This window comes from Triturus cristatus, chromosome 4_2 (assembly GCF_964204655.1).
Source record: "Triturus cristatus chromosome 4_2, aTriCri1.1, whole genome shotgun sequence".
NCBI classification, from domain to species: domain Eukaryota; kingdom Metazoa; phylum Chordata; class Amphibia; order Caudata; family Salamandridae; genus Triturus; species Triturus cristatus.
Genome location: NC_140586.1, coordinates 940,176,534 through 940,188,832, shown reverse-complemented (window position 1 = coordinate 940,188,832; position 12,299 = coordinate 940,176,534). Strand labels below are relative to the sequence as shown.

Here is a 12,299-nt window from a genome sequence, read left to right as displayed (position 1 = left end):
AAACATTGATAGGGAACTGTATACTTTTTTGTAGACAAGTGGATCAGAAGGTAACAAAAAATTACAGAATGAACACTTGACAAACAACAGTGGTTGGCAAAATAAAAATACATGTGTAAAAATGAATGACTGCATTGGTTGAACATTGGTGACACTTGGGGTAAAGAATATTTGTAATCACTTTGACTCTCTTTGTTTCTCAGTATTATTATACACCCTGATTGTTACTGAGAGTATCCTTCTTAAATGCACTGGGAAAACTGGAGATTTTGTTTTTCTGTTTCGTAAAATTACCAAACTGTCTTCGGGTCATTGGGACCATATGTGGATCCAAACGTACTAACACACGGTGATATGTGGGGGCATTATGTCTCGCTCAATATTAGGATGGTTATATATGCACAGGGTAATTCCGTGCTTATTAGCCAAAAGGTTTCACTCTAGATTGCTGTATGTGGTGATTATTTCACCTCAGAGTGAGTATGCATTGTGATCAGCTTTTAAATTATGACTAGAAGTAATTGCTTTTCTTATTTTTAGAATTTTTGTAAATTGGCGGAATACAATCTATGCTTATGCCGTTTCTTGCACGGGAAACACTCCGGGACCGATCCAAAATGGCGCAACTTTCTGTCTTAGTAGTAGACACTCAGTCCTCTTTCTGTTTCTATACGCACGTACGTTTTTTAAAGGGTGAAATGCCGCAAGTTGAGGCATTTGTTGGTTTCGAACGTTGGAGTCGAGACGCTGTTACGGGTCCCGTTTACAGGTATGACATTAGTTTTAAGCAATTGTATGAGTCTCAGGTACATGTTGGGTCCATGGGGTAATGTGTGGTTTACATTTTAAGCAAGGTGGTTTTTGATCAACATCGTTATTAGGGGTGGAAAAAGGACCACGGTTGTAGCTTGGTGACATGGGGATTTATCTCTTCAATTATCCTCTGCCTTACCGGTACATTTATTTATGTACATATAAAAAATAAAAAATAAATAACGATCGGATGAGGACATGAATATGGGGAATTTTTTACGTGATTATCAAGTAAAGGTTATGGCTCGCGTAACAATACGATTGGGTTCGTAATTAGTGCTTAGACGAGTATACTATGTGCCTTTTTAAAACATAGGTAAGCCGTTTTCATACGACTCTTATATCTTGATTACTTTTAGGTGTATCATGACCTGTCTGGCAACTCTATATGTGAGTGAGCCCTAATCTGGGGGACTCGAGGTTTTTGGCAGCTGAAATAAGGATGTTCACAGAGTTCTATGTTGACACAGTGGTCGACATATGAGGCATAAAAGAAGGATGTGCATGACTTCCATCTAATTCCGTAGTAGATAAGGTAAGAGCTTTGGGGCTGCTTGTGGTCTGGATTGTTAGGTGCCACTTACACACGGCACAATGTTTTTCGTAGATAGGTGTTTTAACATGTAATTGTTAATGCACTATCTTTATAATCATAATAATGATGGATACTGGATTTAAAAGGGGTTGATTAGTAGAAGTTGAAAGAAATTTAACGAATGTCAGCTTTTGTTGGCTGCCAATGTGGGCTTAGGAGATGGAATATAATGCTAGATTTAGACAGATATGTTGATTATCCTAAGTGAAATCTTCTCTTTGTTGATAGGTGTATCATTATCTGTTGACTTCGGCACATATATATTTATGTTAAGCCGATAAATACGATTATTTGTTCCACAAGGAGAGGACCCATTGTGATGGGACAAGGACCCAGTTACCATTGAGGCTGAGCAAGTGACGTAGGAGTGGCCCAACCTCTTGTTGAATACGCACTAGGTGAGACATTAGCTTCAAACGATGTTGGATCCTTGAAAAAATTCTTCGTGCACACAGTGCCTTTCTAAAGTTTTCAGCATGGGTCTCACTTTTGCATGGACATGGTGACTCTTGTTGGTGGTGGTTTTCTGCAATTCTATGTTGAAGTTTTCACAGGAGATTATATTTCTCTAATAACCCTCGGACACAAGCCCAATATTATTATATAGTGTCAATGGTAATAACTGGCATAGCGCAAACGTACAAACATCAGTTTATGTGGAAGAGTTTTAGTGTAAATATTGCCTTTTTAATGATTAAATTCTGTGAATTGTGTTCCTTTTTAGGTTTGTAATTGTATATTTGTATATATTTGTCTACAGCCTTGAAAAAGTCCTGATGGACGAAACACGTGTCGGCTGTTTTGTGTTGTATTGATTCATGGGCATGACAAGAAAGAACAATAAAGAATGAAAATTCAAAGAAAACTGTGGAGCGTATTGTGGACTTTGAACATACATCCTGTTTTTATAATAAAAATAAAATGTTGTGCTTATGTGTGCCTCAACTGATGGTTAACTAGTGTGTGGACTCTAGTAGGGTATCCCTTGGTTTCCCTACGGGTCTGTTGTTTCTCCCAAAAGCAGAGGGAGAGTCTTGGTTCGAGAGCACCATATTGTCACCAAAAGAAAAGTCTTTTTACTACAAATGTGAGGGTACGATAATAATATTATGGATGTGCATGTGAATTTCTGGCAGACTGCTGCTTAGCTTCGTGTGTGCAAAGGTAGCGGATGTAGCACTGGGGGCAGAGCTGCCGAATTTAGAACTAGGGAACCAGGTTCAGCCTTCATGAACAGTCCCCCAGACCCTTCTCCGGAGGGAGCACATTCCCATGCTAGACCTTAGAAGGCCCCGCAAAACCAGAAAAGCCCTGGTGTCTAAGCACCAGCAGGTGCACCCGCGCAGTCGCAAGTGTGGGTTCACCTTGAAGGCTTGCCCACCACAATCCATACTGAAGTTCACCTCCAGTCTTGCGGGCAGGCCTACGAAGTAGCAGACCCTAGAGCAACAGTGACTCTGTCACTGAGGTCACAGGACCCCTGAGAAGAGCTGGCTCTAGGGCGGTGCCCCCGGTATGACTGCAATGGGTGCTGACTTTGAGTGGGGGCGTTGTAAATTATGGTTTTAAAAGCACTTGCTGCCTCCTTCCTGGCCTACAGCAATTTTCGGCAATAATAAAAATGTCATGATAACTCTGGTGAATAAACTTCTTCCTAGTGCGAGATCAGAGTTTTGTCTAGTGAAAGTTTTGACTCATGGAAAGATAGCGCAGATGTGCCTGCTGCAAAGAAAATGTACCATGTGCATCACAAAGTGCACATATTGGGCCCGATTCACAGAACTAACTTAAGACAAAATCCTAAACTTACTACCATTGTGGTATTCACAGAAGGCACTTACTCATTTTGGTATTCACAGAAGACACTTACTCACTTCGGTATTCACAGAAGTTAGGAGTCCTAACTTTAGGACTCCTAAATGCCTTCTGTGAATACTGAAAGTCTCTCTAACTCCACCCACTGATCCAACCTCAGGTTATTCCCGCCCTTTTATTCTGCGGCCACAGTTCCCCTACTTTTTTTTCCCCACTTCGACCACTGGTTGCAACAAGAATAAGCGCTTAGGAAGAGCGACTCATTTTCATACATGCAGGTGAGACACTGGGTGACCTCCCAGGGCGCGAACCTGGGGCTCTCGCCCCCTGGCCCATTTTGAAAAATGGATCATATCCAAAGACCAGGACAAATGTCTTGTCTCAGAACTTTTTGCTTTCCTTTCCATTGGAATCAATCTTCCAAAGGCTAAAGGCCAGCTCCTATGGGAGGAGGAAATCGGGCACTCACTCTCCAGTAAGGAATGACAAGATATCTAGTATAGAATACATCATGTGGCACATGATATGTCGGACACGGAAACAACTTATAAGGTTGCCTCATATTGGTATTTAACACCCACTCGAATTCATGGCTGGAACAAGGTTCGATCCGCTGTATGCTGGCGGGGTTGTGGTCAAACACCCTCCTTTCTTCATCTGTTATGGAACTGTCCCAAGCTGGTCAGATATTGGGAACAGGTGCTGAACGACATCGATCATGTATTTGACACGACAATCCCCTGATTCTCCTCGTACAGAATCCTAGGACTCTCCAATCCCCTGACCTTTCCCCTAAGAGGCAGACATATGGAACTTGCACTGAATGCCGCACGACAGGTCCTCCTGGCACACAAGGTACAGCTGAAGTCCCCGATCATGCAACATGGCTTCGAGAAATCTGGGTTTCATTGTCAATGGAATGAATGTTGATGATGTTTGATAACAAGGCAGATGATTATGCAAAACTTTGCGCCCCGCTTGTCACGATTCTGTCTAAAAAGTTTAGGGAAGTGACTTGCCCTGAATGCTTACAAATTCTGCGCCTGCTACCCCGAATAGATAAGGGAACCAAATGAAATACTACCTAAGATAGGGCTCACCTTGCCTATCCCATGGAGCCCACTAGACATACTAATACTTGGGAGGCAGACAGGAGGAGGGGGGAGGGACAGGTGGAGGGTTGTTGAGTCTTCAGTGGCTTCTTAATACTCTCTGATTCTCTCAATACTTCTACTCCTATTCTTTCATTACCATGTTATTATCTCATAAGTAAAACTCATAGTTCCGTGATACGCCGCTGGCCTCCAGGTTGTAGGCAGTGGGCTGTGTAATACCTTTATGCATTTCACTCGCTGGCGGCCAATGGTTGTGGGCGAAAGCTGTGTTAATATGCAACGGACCATATTAAAATGAAATGGTCCATAAACTACTCTGTCTGACCTTCAATGCAAGGTCAGGTAAAGGACCACAATATCTGCAGGATAAACAAATCCCCTACCTTCCTCAAAGAAACCTCAGATCAAGCAACCAGCTTCTTCTCCAACCACAACGTATTTGAACTTTAAAATACGGTGGTCGCTCCTTTTCATACCTTGCCCCCCACCTCTAGAATCAGCTCCCCTTTCACATTAGGACTTGCACTGAGTTTTCGGGCTTCAAAAGACATCTGAAGACCTGGCTCTTTTAATGGCATATGGCTAACTGACTAGCTATCCAGGCACCGAGATGTCCCTTCGAGGATGAGTCATTGCGCTATATTAAGTTACAATAACATAACAGGAGGACAAGGACCAGAAGGAAGGAACCAATAGACTAGTGGGGCCTCAGTAAACCAAGGTGTTAGGTTGAAACTGGTTTGGATTCTGTGCCGTTTTTGGAAGGGTTGACTAGATACTGGTGGCGTCCTGGAAAGTGAGGCTTAAATAAGTGGGGTCTTGAGAGTGGAGAGGGGGAATTTGTGGATTGGGCCATGGATTCTGTGGATTCTGAGAGAAAGGCAAGGGGAGTCTGAAGGGGTTGTGGGCTTTGAGCCAGGTGGGACTCTGTGGCCTATAACCACAAAGACTTACCTGCAGGTTTCTAGAATCAAAAGGGGGTTGCGGAACTGACACTGTGAATACGTTTTTCCTCAAAGGTACCTAATCAATGAAAACATTGTGTGGTGTTGGGAGCATGAGAGAAGTAACACCAGCAAGAGTTCTGCCAAGAGGGTTCATAGTCAGAAAAATATGGGGTAATGGCCAGAAAAAGCACAAATAATATTACTTTCATTTCTGGACCTGAAGGAGGTTTCATAATGATACCTACTTTATGGTATTAGCCATGAAGGAAACTCATTGCCATGACACAGAAGTAGAGATAGTAAATTTAGAAACGGGGATCTGTATCTCTCGTTGGTGCAATCCGCCCAAGCGTTGGACAAAAGACTTTAAGGAGTTTCCGAAAAACCTCTGACTTTCCATCTAGAACTATAATCTTCCACGCCATGAGGGGAAGTTTCCCCTCCAGGACTAAATGATGAGGATTCCCCAGCGGGTCCCTCCAAATGTTTTGTCTCTGGGGTAGATGAATTGGAAAATCCCAAGAAAGTTCCATCATCACTGGAAACCAGACTTTCGATCTCCAAATTGCCGTGATCACCACCAGGTTCGCCTTCTGCCGCTGAGTTTGCATGGCCACTTGCATCAGCATCTCTAATGGGGGAAACGTGTACCGCTGTTTCGCACTGCAGTCCTGCAGGAAGGCATCCGCCGCCTTCACTTACAGATCTGGCCTTCAACTGAAGAACTGAACCAATTGACAGTCGAGATGAGAGGCAAAGAGATCCACCAGAATGGCCCCCATATTCTCTAGAACATCTGGAACACTTCCGGAAGTGTTTGCTATGCACTGAGGTCCTGAACATGGCGGTAATGCCTGTCGGCGACTTTTCTGGATTTTCCCAGAAGATATTCTGCCGTCACCTAAATGTTGCAATTCAGGCAGTAATGCCAAAAACCTTTCAGCAACTCCCCAAGCATCTTTGATCGTGGCCACCCCATGCGATTGATGTTCCTCACTGCCGAAATGTTGTCCATCTTCAGCAGCACCGAACAACTTACTTTTTCCAGCGTCCAACATCAGACCGCAACCTAGCCTGCCATTTGTTCCAGGCAAGTGAAGTGCAGGGTTTGTTCTTCGGGTGACAACTTTCCTGGCCCGCACAGCCGTTTTTGCTGGCATCGGATTCGATCACAATGTCCGGACTGGAACCGAGAAGGGCTCTCCTGTTCTATGCCGCCAGGTGAGTTAACCACCACCACATTTCCTCTTTGGCTTCTTTTGATAGTGGAATCGTCACCGAATAAGTCGAGCCTTCCCGAAGGTGAAATGCCTTCAATCGTTGTAGAACCCTGTAGTGAAGGCTGCCCGGTAAGATCACCTGAATGGAGGATGCTAAAAATCCCACCAGATGGTCCAATTGCCTGAGGGATGTGTGCGACCTGACCATGGTCTTCCTGACATTGTGAGAACGTTTTGTTATCTTCTTGGTGGAAAGACTTAGGGTGGAGTCTTGGAAGTGATTACAAAACCCCCCAAAACATTTTTGTTGAGAAGGGACCAACAGGGATTTCTTTTAATTTATCACAAACCCCAGACACTCCAGCAAATCCACTGTCATCTGGAGCTGAGCTGACAGCGTATGAGGACACTTATTCCATCAGAAGATTATTTTCGAGGTAACTGATTAAGCGTACGTCCCTAGTGTGGGGAAACTCCACAGGTATAAGTACCTTGATGAAACACCAAGGGGCTGGTGACTGGCCGTAGGGTAAGGTCTGAAACTTCAATACCCAATAACCCCAAAGAAACTGCAGAAATCAAAAATGAGGTGGGAAAATCTGGACCATTACATAGGCATCCTTGAGGTTTAAGCAAGCCAACCAATCCCCCGGGAGTAGCAGGTCCCGCAGAAGAGGGATCCTCTCCATCTTGAAGTGGTAGTATACTAGCCATTTGTTGACCTCTTTGAAGTTGAGCATGGGATGCTGGCTGCCATCTCTCTTCTCCACCAGGAAATGTTGCTCACACACCCAGATGGATGAAGAGTAGAATGCACGATACCCCCCTTTTTTGCTCAACAGTTCTTTCACCTCTAGGTCAATGAGGGAAGCATGATTCTTGGTAAAAACCAGAGGACTGAGTTTGGAAGCCTGAATGGAAGTCCCCAGGAACTCCAAGTAAAAACCCTGGACCGTGTGTAAGACCCAAGCATCGAACATGACTCTCCCAATACCCACCCCCTCCCCCTTTCTCTATTAACAGAGCCAATCCCCCCAGCCCCCACCTTTGGGTGCTAAGAAAGAGTCCTTAACTTGGGCATGTCTTTCAGTAGCGCTGGAAACATCAGGAGTTGTAAAAGTTACCAAACCTTGCGGAGTGGTATTGGCCCTGGCAGGAACCTTGGCCTTCTTGGGAGGCATTGGAACTCAAGTGGCTGAACAGGAGCCCCATGCCATGTCCGGCCCTGACAACAATCTTGGGGGGAAAAGAATCTTCTATAGATGCCTGCACCTTATTCAAAGAGTTGAATGTGGTAGCTAATTTGCCAAGTTCCTTTATAAAAGAATCCCCGAACAACCTCCGCCCCATGTTCAGTGGGGCCCGCTTTGAAACTGCAAGATCCCCTAGCTTCAGATCCACTTCAATTAAGAGAGAACGCCGTCTGTCCGCCAAGAGCGCACAGTTTGCATTGCCCAACAGTATGACTGCTCTCTGGGCCCATCCAGACAGAGACTTGGGAGACATAAGGTCTTCTGACTGCTTGGCTTTTTCAGCCATATCTATTATTTTTGTAATCAGCCTGTATGATCCAATAACCTGTCTTGACATGACCGCCACGAACGAGCTATGCTTTTCTTGGGGTCACAAAATTATATTTTGTCAAGGAAGTAACCATGTGCTTGTCTCTCTCAGGAGGGAGTGCCACCTTGCCCTCCAGGATTGGACGGGGACACTCCACCCACAGGAATTTCCTTGAGAATCGTCCCCCAAAGAGCAGGGGTAGGAGGGAGGCAGAACAAAGGGGTCAGGCGCTGACATCTATGGCTGAGCCTGTTGGAAGGCCTTTCTGAGGCGGAGGCACTTGAAAGTGTCTTTATGCCCCCCTCCCTGTCTGCATGGCCCTTAGTGGGTCTTTCTTTCGAGGAGGTGCGAAGGCCAAGGATAAAGCGTGCTGTATCAAAGCATCCCCTGCCTCGCAGAATTCATCGTCCAAAGGCAGGAAGGAAACGGATTCCTTCTCCACACAATCAGCTTCTGTTGCGTGAATGACCTAAACTTTGTGGAGATAGGCGGCCTAGCAAGTATAAAGAGTCAATAACTCAAGAAAATGGGACCACAATCTATATGTATTCAGAGGGAACACAGCTGTCTGTAGCTTCCTTTCTTCTGCTTTGTCATTCAGCTTTCCCTCTCCCCTTATGTTGTAGACTGCCTAGTGGTGGTACTCCAAGACTCAGAGAACCCATTGGTCACATACTGCTATTACTACTACTACTCTGCCATGCAGTTTGCATGCCCATTGCCCAAGGAAGGTATTCTACGCATATTCGCTGAGATGAGAAGGCTCAATCACTAAAGGGGCCACAGTCAAGTTGGATACCCCAAAGTTGTGTCTTCTTAGCTAGGCCTCGTATTATTAGCAGCAGTTGTTGAACTGATGACTGTGCACTGTATCTACAAGGAAGTATGACCCAATTGCATTTGCCAACCAAGACCATATGCTATTTTGTCTCAAAACATCAGATTAATTAATAGCTCTAGCCAGTACTTAACAGCTTGTCTTGAGGTTTTTTTAAAAATTGCCACCAGCAACATGCCCACCCTGATATTTTTAATAGACTATACTGTCTGTAATGTATCCAAATTGTATTGACTGATGTGTCTGGTGTATTTTGCTTAAAAGAATTAATAGGGAGAGGCGTAACTCGCATCTAAGAATTGTGTAATTTTTTTTTCTAGCCGCACCGACCACCAGTGCCGGGGCCAGCAGTGACGGCCCCAGACAGTCTGCCGATGCGGCAGTGAAGGGGGTGAGCCAGCGGCAGGGACGGGCAGGGGTAAGTCATATTGCTTGCTTATTGACAATTCCATACTCACAGTAAAGGTGTAGTGTTGACTTGTGAACAACAGGTGAACAAAGCAGGAGTTGAGCTGAGTAACTAATGGCTGCTCCTATCTTCAACTCAGCAGAGCAAGTTTCATGAACAAGACCTTTAACTATGGGTTGATGGAAAAGAGAAAGAAGGATGGAAGGCGAAAGAGTGGGTTAAATGTAATATGTATGAATGAAAGAGAAGGATGCGTGGGTGAAAGCACCAGATGCATATATTATAGGTGGGTGATAGCTAGGATGCATGAGTGGGTGAAAGATGGATGAAAGGCATACAGGTAGGAAGCCTGGGTGGGTGAAGGTGTTTGTGTGAAATGATGCCTACCTGGGTGGGTGATTGGAATCCTGTGGTGGTTTCTTTTAATTGAAAGAAACTTAAGGACGCTTGGGTGAGTAAATGACAAATGTATGTTGCTGAAAGGTTTGTTGAGACTGAGACAGAGAGCCATGTTTGGATGGATGGCTATATGGATGAATGGTTACAATGGTGAAGACTGGATTGAGATAATGTAAAACTTAAATGGTGGTGTTTAGCAAAACCAAGGGTGAAGAATAAAAAATAAAATACTAGAAGAACAATGCAATGATGAATGGAAAAATACTTAGGATGGAGAATAAACAAGGGACTATTGTGCTCCTCTGTAGTGGTGTTCTCACCTTTACTTGCCTTGAATGTTTTTTTCAAGGTTTTTTTTATTCAAAGGATTGAGGAGTTGATATTTCAGACTCCTCCCTTGACTCACAGTAGCTTTCAAGCGCAACATATTACGTATCCTTCCTACCCACCCATCATTAATCACCTCCCTCCCTCCATACCCATGGCATAATTTTTTATGTGTTTTGCTAAGAGCATTGTTTACAATTTATCTTTTTTCTTTCTTGATATATATATACTCCTGCTGATCCAAAACCACCTAGCAGGCAGGAGATTGCAGCCCGGACACGTCAGCGGAAATTGGAGCCCATCAGGGCCGATTACGGGCAGCTGGTGGACTTGGAGGATGAGGAGACAGAAGCTGCTGCAGATGCCCTGGGCCCCAGCCAGGCCACAACAATACCACACCATAGACGCCGTCCAATGGGCGCCCGCCGCCATTCCACCATCGCTGCTGCCCGCCATTATTTCCGTATCATGCTGAGGCTGGTGAATATTGAAGTCAGGCAGGAACGGATGGGCAGGCACCTGAAGAAGTTCTTAGCCCGCTGTTAGTGCCCTCTTCAGCCCCATTTCAAATCTTTATTTGGGTGGGTGGGAGATGGGGCATTGTTGGGGTTTTCTTTTTTTATGGACAATTTTGTTTTTCAACTCTGAGTCTTAGGCACTGGTTGGGATTATGGAGATGGGTTGGCCAGTTGTGGGAATGGTCGTTTAGATTTGTTTAGGGAATAACGTTTTTATACTTTGACATTATGAATGATTTAAAAACAAAATTTTGGGGTTATCGTTTTACTTCGCACTGCTGCCTTTGCTGCAGCCAGTTTCAAAAACCTGCTGATAGTGTAAACAACAAAATAGTTGCGTGGTACCCGCCATTGTCCCACTCCTCTCTCCTTCTAGTCTCTGCAGTCTACTCTGCTACTATATATTATTATTAACCCATAAGGACTCGGAAGGGGTAGGAGGGAATTTCCATTGTATAAAGTGATTGACGTTCAACAATGAATCAGTCAAACACAGTTCACTTCTCTTCCCTGATTAGATGAAGCGAGGGCTGCATGGTTTCCCAAGGTGCCATGGGGGTGGTAGTAGTAGCAGAATTCATTGCTAGCATTTCAACATTGAAGGCAAAGTCATCAGAACGGAAGCAAAGTCCCAGTCCCTCAGAGTCCTAGGCGAACTTGAACTGTAGGATAAGGAGACTATTCATCGCAGGAAAGTTAACAAATTAAAAACTAGGTTAATGCTGCTATTATAGGTAAGCTTTGAAAAAAATGACAGTCACCAGAGACTAGACTACTAGAACAGACTTAGACCCAAGAAGAGACAATAGAAATATGATAAGCAATGAAAAATTGAATTAATCCGAACAATGTTAGTAAAAGTTACAAAATGAAGTTAACTCGAGCTACTACGAACTGTACAAAGTGGACAAGCAGAATCGCAGATGCAAATAAAACAGTGCCTGAATGATGATGCTGGCAATCGGAAGTTGCTCTGAAAAAAACAAATTATACACTGTGCGGGGGTGTCTAATATAATATACTGCCAGTGTGGGCTATATGAGCTGAAGAATAAGATCCTCCCCTCCCTGCACTGAATTGGTGTTACTTTCACCACATCCGCCCCACCAAGGGTGTGATCAATTAATGGTGGAAATTGTTAAGTCACATCTGAATAAATCACACAGCCCGGGGGAAGAGGGTTAGGGGTTTGATGAATGGATGGGAAGGGGGATTTGGGGAAAGGTTACACAAAGACAAACACTACACAAGGACAACATTAATCTTGGCAATGATAAGCAGCCGACCATCATGAATCTGTTATTGGAGGAAAAGGAAACGAATGAACGGATAAGTACAGGTAAACCAAACCAAATTGTCCATCTGCACTCAGAGAGGCCAAGTTACCTTATGATTATCTGTCTTACTGAGCTTTGGAAGATATTGAATATATTACAAATTAAACTTTCTGTATGATTCAAGTAAACAACACAAACACACGCAGTTCAAATGATTAGTAAAAGAAAAAATGATACTGTATTGCCAAATTGGGACTGGGAGTTACATCTGCATTGATTGCTCTTGTACGGTCTATCAGTCTTGGGTGCCTGGCAGATGTGGTCCGGTTAGGTAAGCGTTAGTTTTCTAGTTTGTTGGAGGGCCTGTAGATTGAAAAACAAAAATGATATTGAAGAATCAAGGACTGGGAGAAAGAAAAGTTAAACTAAGGACTAGGAGTGCTCCATGAAGTTGTGGAGGGAG

General features: G+C 44.1%; 1 long non-coding RNA gene across 2 annotated transcripts; it reads left to right on the top strand.

The window, feature by feature from the left end:
* The first annotated feature begins 695 nt into the window (after positions 1 to 695).
* On the top strand, positions 696 to 12,086 carry LOC146838996 (uncharacterized). Of its 2 annotated transcripts, none has more exons than XR_014960756.1 (5): positions 696 to 769; positions 1,173 to 1,348; positions 1,637 to 1,806; positions 9,227 to 9,324; positions 10,299 to 12,086. It is a non-coding gene; the product is annotated as an uncharacterized LOC146838996 (long non-coding RNA). The 2 variants fall into 2 exon arrangements; XR_014960757.1 differs by having other exon boundaries at positions 10,296 to 12,086.
* Positions 12,087 to 12,299: the final 213 nt, after the last annotated feature.